This window comes from Oncorhynchus mykiss, unplaced genomic scaffold (genome assembly GCF_013265735.2).
Source record: "Oncorhynchus mykiss isolate Arlee unplaced genomic scaffold, USDA_OmykA_1.1 un_scaffold_85, whole genome shotgun sequence".
Classification (NCBI taxonomy): Eukaryota; Metazoa; Chordata; class Actinopteri; order Salmoniformes; family Salmonidae; genus Oncorhynchus; species Oncorhynchus mykiss.
The window spans coordinates 2,006,990-2,013,703 of NW_023493658.1; the positions used below are offsets into that span (position 1 = coordinate 2,006,990).

General features: G+C 46.9%; 1 pseudogene; it reads right to left on the reverse strand.

Annotated features, from left to right (window-relative positions):
- Positions 1-2,550: 2,550 nt before the first annotated feature.
- On the reverse strand, positions 2,551-5,492 carry LOC118946763 (annotated as a pseudogene).
- Positions 5,493-6,714: the final 1,222 nt, after the last annotated feature.

Below are 6,714 nucleotides of genomic sequence, written 5' to 3' on the forward strand. Positions count from 1 at the left end.
TATTGGCTGGAAGGGAATGAATGTATAGAATGCGGTGGAGGCTGGTGGGAGGAGCTACAGGAGGACTGGCTCATTGTATTGGCTGGAAGGGAATGAATGTATAGAATGCGGTGGAGGCTGGTGGGAGGAGCTATAGGTGGACTGGCTCATTGTATTGGCTGGAAGGGAATGAATGTATAGAATGCGGTGGAGGCTGGTGGGAGGAGCTATAGGAGGACTGGCTCATTGTATTGGCTGGAAGGGAATGAATGTATAGAATGCGGTGGAGGCTGGTGGGAGGAGCTATAGGAGGACTGGCTCATTGTATTGGCTGGAAGGGAATGAATGTATAGGATGCGGTGGAGGCTGGTGGGAGGAGCTATAGGTGGACTGGCTCATTGTATTGGCTGGAAGGGAATGAATGTATAGAATGCGGTGGAGGCTGGTGGGAGGAGCTATAGGAGGACTGGCTCATTGTATTGGCTGGAAGGGAATGAATGTATAGAATGCTGTGGAGGCTGGTGGGAGGAGCTATAGGAGGACTGGCTCATTGTATTGGCTGGAAGGGAATGAATGTATAGAATGCTGTGGAGGCTGGTGGGAGGAGCTATAGGAGGACTGGCTCATTGCATTGGCTGGAAGGGAATGAATGTATAGAATGCTGTGGAGGCTGGTGGGAGGAGCTATAGGAGGACTGGCTCATTGTATTGGCTGGAAGGGAATGAATGTATAGAATGCGGTGGAGGCTGGTGGGAGGAGCTACAGGAGGACTGGCTCATTGTATTGGCTGGAAGGGAATGAATGTATAGAATGCGGTGGAGGCTGGTGGGAGGAGCTATAGGAGGACTGGCTCATTGTATTGGCTGGAAGGGAATGAATGTATAGAATGCGGTGGAGGCTGGTGGGAGGAGCTATAGGAGGACTGGCTCATTGTATTGGCTGGAAGGGAATGAATGTATAGAATGCGGTGGAGGCTGGTGGGAGGAGCTATAGGAGGACTGGCTCATTGTATTGGCTGGAAGGGAATGAATGTATAGAATGCTTTGGAGGCTGGTGGGAGGAGCTATAGGAGGACTGGCTCATTGTATTGGCTGGAAGGGAATGAATGTATAGAATGCGGTGGAGGCTGGTGGGAGGAGCTATAGGAGGACTGGCTCATTGTATTGGCTGGAAGGGAATAATGTATAGAATGCGGTGGAGGCTGGTGGGAGGAGCTATAGGAGGACTGGCTCATTGTATTGGCTGGAAGGGAATGAATGTATAGAATGCGGTGGAGGCTGGTGGGAGGAGCTATAGGAGGACTGGCTCATTGTATTGGCTGGAAGGGAATGAATGTATAGAATGCGGTGGAGGCTGGTGGGAGGAGCTACAGGAGGACTGGCTCATTGTATTGGCTGGAAGGGAATGAATGTATAGAATGCGGTGGAGGCTGGTGGGAGGAGCTATAGGTGGACTGGCTCATTGTATTGGCTGGAAGGGAATGAATGTATAGAATGCGGTGGAGGCTGGTGGGAGGAGCTATAGGAGGACTGGCTCATTGTATTGGCTGGAAGGGAATGAATGTATAGGATGCGGTGGAGGCTGGTGGGAGGAGCTATAGGTGGACTGGCTCATTGTATTGGCTGGAAGGGAATGAATGTATAGAATGCGGTGGAGGCTGGTGGGAGGAGCTATAGGAGGACTGGCTCATTGTATTGGCTGGAAGGGAATGAATGTATAGAATGCGGTGGAGGCTGGTGGGAGGAGCTATAGGAGGACTGGCTCATTGTATTGGCTGGAAGGGAATGAATGTATAGAATGCGGTGGGCTGGTGGGAGGAGCTATAGGAGGACTGGCTCATTGTATTGGCTGGAAGGGAATGAATGTATAGAATGCGGTGGAGGCTGGTGGGAGGAGCTATAGGAGGACTGGCTCATTGTATTGGCTGGAAGGGAATGAATGGAACAGTATCAAACAGATCAAGTGTTTGACTCCGTTCCACCTACTCCGTTTCAGCCATTACAATGAGACAGGTTTCTGAGGCTCCTCCCACCAGCCTCCACTGGTGGAATGCAAAACAGACCTAATTGAGCTAGTTTCTGAAATGAACCGAAACCCCATGTTACCCAGAACCCCATGTTACCCAGAACCCCATGTTACCCAGAACCCCATGTTACCCAGAACCCCATGTTACCCAAAACCCCATGTTACCCAACACCCCATGTTACCCAGAACCCCATGTTACCCAGAACCCCATGTTACCCAAAACCCCATGTTACCCAAAACCCCATGTTACCCAGAACCCCATGTTACCAAAACCCCATGTTACCCAGAACCCCATGTTACCCAGAACCCCATGTTACCCAGAACCCCATGTTTCTCTGGTGGTAAAAACCAAACTAAATGAATAATGGTGGTTGCAGTCACTCCTTTTAGATTTCTTCCAAGGTTCTAGAAAGAGAAACTAATTCTGAACTTGTTATTAAAATTAGAACCACTTCAGGTTTGTCACCACATTTTAAACACCAGTCCACTGCTGACCATCGATTTAAAACACAAAACTGACCTAAGATCAGCCTGTAGGGTCAGGTTCATTCTCCTCCTACTCCGTCCCCTGGGCTGCTCTCTCTTCTCCCGGTCCAGCTTCAGCTCTGGAGCTCAGAGAGACCATCTCCATGGCATTGACATAAAGATCCATGCTGCTCACCCTGTTCACTCTCTTCTGCCTCCTGGTGGGCTAGGGAGACACAGCACCAACAGTCAGACATTTACTCTCTCATTTCTCCATTCTCTCTCCCTCCCCCTCACCCTCTCCCTCTAGTTTAAATGACTTGTAACGTCTGAGTAAATGTCTTTACCTTGTAGTACAGGTAGGAGGTGGTGATGGCTGTCAGTAGGATCAGCAGCACTACAACGTGTCTGATGATGAAGGCTGGCAGAGGAGAGGCTGCAAACAGAAAAACCTTTGATGAGGGGACTGATCATCATCACATAGATCTGTGGGAAATCTGTCATTGACAAAGTTATAAGTCTGGTTCATGTTCAGTTACCTGTGATGGTGAGGGAGAGGAGCTCACTCTCAGAGGAGAAGTTATGAGAGAAAACATAATTGTCATAAACACAGCTGTAGTTCCCTTGGTGGGAGTCATCTGCAGCAGGGAAGAGGAAGGCAGCAGAGTGATTGACAGCTGGCTGGGTCTGGGTTCTGTTGGTGCCGGTGAATGTGAGGAGGAAGGAGCCTCCTGGGTACTGTGGCTGAGTGGAGCAGGTGATGGTGAAGTTGTAGCCCCTGAACATCTCGGGCCCCTGGTGGCCCCTGAAGACCCCTCCCATTGGGTCAGTCAGGAAGATATCAGGCTGGACCAGGAGATCTGTAACAATAAAAGAGAACAAGACAAACCTCTTCAACTAGTTTCCTATAGATATGACAATAACATCAGCATGTAACAGTGCCAGCCACCCTCCCTCACAGGGCAACATGAGTAGTGGGCCTACAGTCACTGAGACAACATATGTTGATATCAGGCTGAAGCAGGACATCTGGAACAAGAGGAGAGAAAAAGAAAACGTAGCTCCTCAACTACTTTCCTCATTTAGATATGACAATAACATGACGTGACAGTGGTAGTGAGTAGAGACGTTCACTGAGATAACACTCAAATACAAAAGCATTCTGGGATATTTAAGTTGTATTTGATTCCTACTTGACTGAGTGATCTATTTAGTAAAGCAGACTGACAAGTTAAACAGTCATCATGAGAGGTGCAGAGGAAGTTGTATGAATGAAGGAAATCAGTTGAATATAATTATAATATGTTGATATATTTCCTGAGCAGATCACTGTGAGTCCAGGAAGGAGATATAATACATGGACAAAAGTATGTGGAACTCAGCAGTGAGTTTTACAACAGAGGATTATTTTTAGGCTCTACGTGGTTCAGAACTCGGCGGTCCGTTCTGTGAGCTTGTGTTGTCTACCACTTCACGGCTGAGCCGTTGTTGCTCCTAGACTTGCCACGTTAAGTCACTGAGATCTTCAGTAAGTCCAATCTACTGGCAATGTTTGTCAATGGAGATTGCATGGGTGTGTGCTCAATTTTAAACACCTGTCAGCAACTGCTGTGGCTGAAATAGCCGGATCCACAAATGTCCACATACTTTTGGCCATATAGTGTATCTTGTTATTACCTGAGCAGATCACTGTGAGTCCAGGAAGGAGATCATCCATTCTTCTACACTCCCTCAGTGAAAACTCAGACCCAGAACAGTAAACTCTAATCCCTCTAGTGGTGTTTCCAGGTGGTACTGAAACAGTGGAGCCACAACCCAGCTGTCTACACACTACTGCAGCTACAGCCTCCTGGTTCCAGTTATCAGCTCCCACAGTCCTTCACTCTCCCTGGTCGTACCACTCCACTCCACCAGCACAGCGACTGCCTCCTCCCACCAGCCTCACATCATCAGGCTCTGAGAAAAGAAAAGAGTGAGACAGTAATCTTACTATTTTCTCACTAAAACACACCTATATTGTCTCTCATATTCTTCACTCCAGGTGAGAAACAATGTTGATTGAGTGACAAACTGTTTCTTACCTGAGCAGGTGAGTCCAACAGCATTACCAGGTAGGCAGGTGTTGTTTTTTCTGTCTGAGGTGTCACAGTCCAGGAGACGGGACTCTTTGCCTTTACACTGGAACTCTTTATCCCAGGTCTGACCCTCACCTTCTCCATAGAGCCCCCCCTGTAGAGCTGCAGGAGCCCCACAGCCAAGCTCCCCACAGACTACCTCTGCATCCTGCCGGTCAAAGTCAGCTTCACACACTGAGGCCCAGGACTGATTGGACTTCACCTCCACTCTCCCAGAGCAGAGACCAGCTCCATCCACAAGCCGCACAGACTCTGGAGAAAAAGAGTTGGTTGAACATTCAATCAGTTTTGTTGATGACACTGTCAAGGACTAAACACAAATATGTTGGATAAAAGATTGTAGTTTGCTATGTTTGATACTGTAAGAGGTAGAAATGGGTTCTTAGTCACTCAGGATAGGGTTGGGAATAATGCAGGCAGGAGACAGGAATAAGTTCACTTCACTTTATAGAAAATAAACAGCTGGACATCCATCAGGCAGCTTCACTTCAGTACCATCTGAACTACAATGATCTGCCCATGAACATCTCCCATAAACCAATATGACAAACACAAATATAATGTTTAAATACATCTGACATCCCTCCCTCTATTTAAATGAAATAAAAACACATAAAACATGATACATGGTAATATTGTATAATGTATAAATAAATCTCTCAATATGACCAGTCTCTTACCTGAACAGGTCACATGATGATAATATTCACCATCACAGACACCATGTCCTCTTCTGTTGTCACACTGTCTAGTAGAAGACTCATTTCCCCTGCATCTACTATATAGTCTGACTCCTATTCTTCCATCTTCAATCAGAGGTCCTCTAGAGGCAGCTACAGGATTCCCACAGCCCTGCTGTCTACACACAACCGTAGCCTGTCTCATCATGCTCCAAAACCACCTAAAACATAAACCTGACCACTCTCCTTCATGGAAGGCTTCCACTGTCCCAGAACAGGAAGTGGTCCCATTCACCAGTCTGACTGAGAGTTCAGCTGTAAACAGCAGAGAGGAAAACACAGTGGTGAGGACAGATGATGACAGTGATTCTGTTATTCTAACAGCAGTGATGCTTTGTGGTTGACAAGTATTAGTAGTTCCATAAAACACTACTTGTTATTGGGGTTTAGAATAGTTTGTATGGACACATGAATTTCTCCATGTGGGATAATAAAGTTGACTAATATTGAACTGCTATAATCACTGTAGATTTATACTCTACCTACCTGGTGGACTGACGCTTTGAGCCTGGAGATCTGAGGAGAAAGAGAGAGACAGAGGAGAAAGAGAGAGAAAGAGACAGAGAGATAGAGAGAAACAAAGGAGAAAGAGACAGAGAGAGAAAGGGAGGAGTCAGAGGAAGAGAGAGACAGAGGAGAAAGAGACAGAGAGACAGAGAGAAACAAAGGAGAAAGGGAGGAGTCAGAGGAAGAGAGAGACAGAGGTTAAATGAACATCAACATGACCATTCATGATGTGATGGGAAGACAGTCTTATCATGATGTTTCACATGTGTTTGGTTACATAGTGACCAATGTTCTTCTGAGGGATAAAACCGCAAACATTAAGAGTGTTTACTTATCAGACCCACATATATAATAAATATACTATAATATACTACATTCAGGTGCTTTTAGTACTCACACATGAATTATATCCTGTTTGCAGGTCATGTGTTGTTTTGAGCCAGCAGTAAAAACACACTGACAGGGCAGTTCCTCTTATGGCCACTAGGTGGAAATATGGTGTCACAGACGCAGTACTGGAGACGAGAAAGAAGCATTGTCCCAATTATCTCTCCTTTCTCCTAAAGTGTGCACTTGTTCCCTTCACTGAAATGACTGGTAAACTAAATATAGTGGAAACGCCCACTTGATAACAGTAGAGTCCTCTGAGTGGAACGGTGGGAGACAAACAGTACCTCCTCTCCTCTTCCTCTCCCCTTCTCTCATCCTCCTCTTCTCCCCCCTCTCCTCCCCCTTCTCATCTTCTCCTCATCTCTTCTCCTCTCCTCCCCCACTCCTTTCCCAGCTACTCCCCTCTCTCTCTACTCTCCACTCCTCTCCCCTCTCCTATCCTCCCCTCCTCCTCTCCTCTGCTCCCCCCTTCT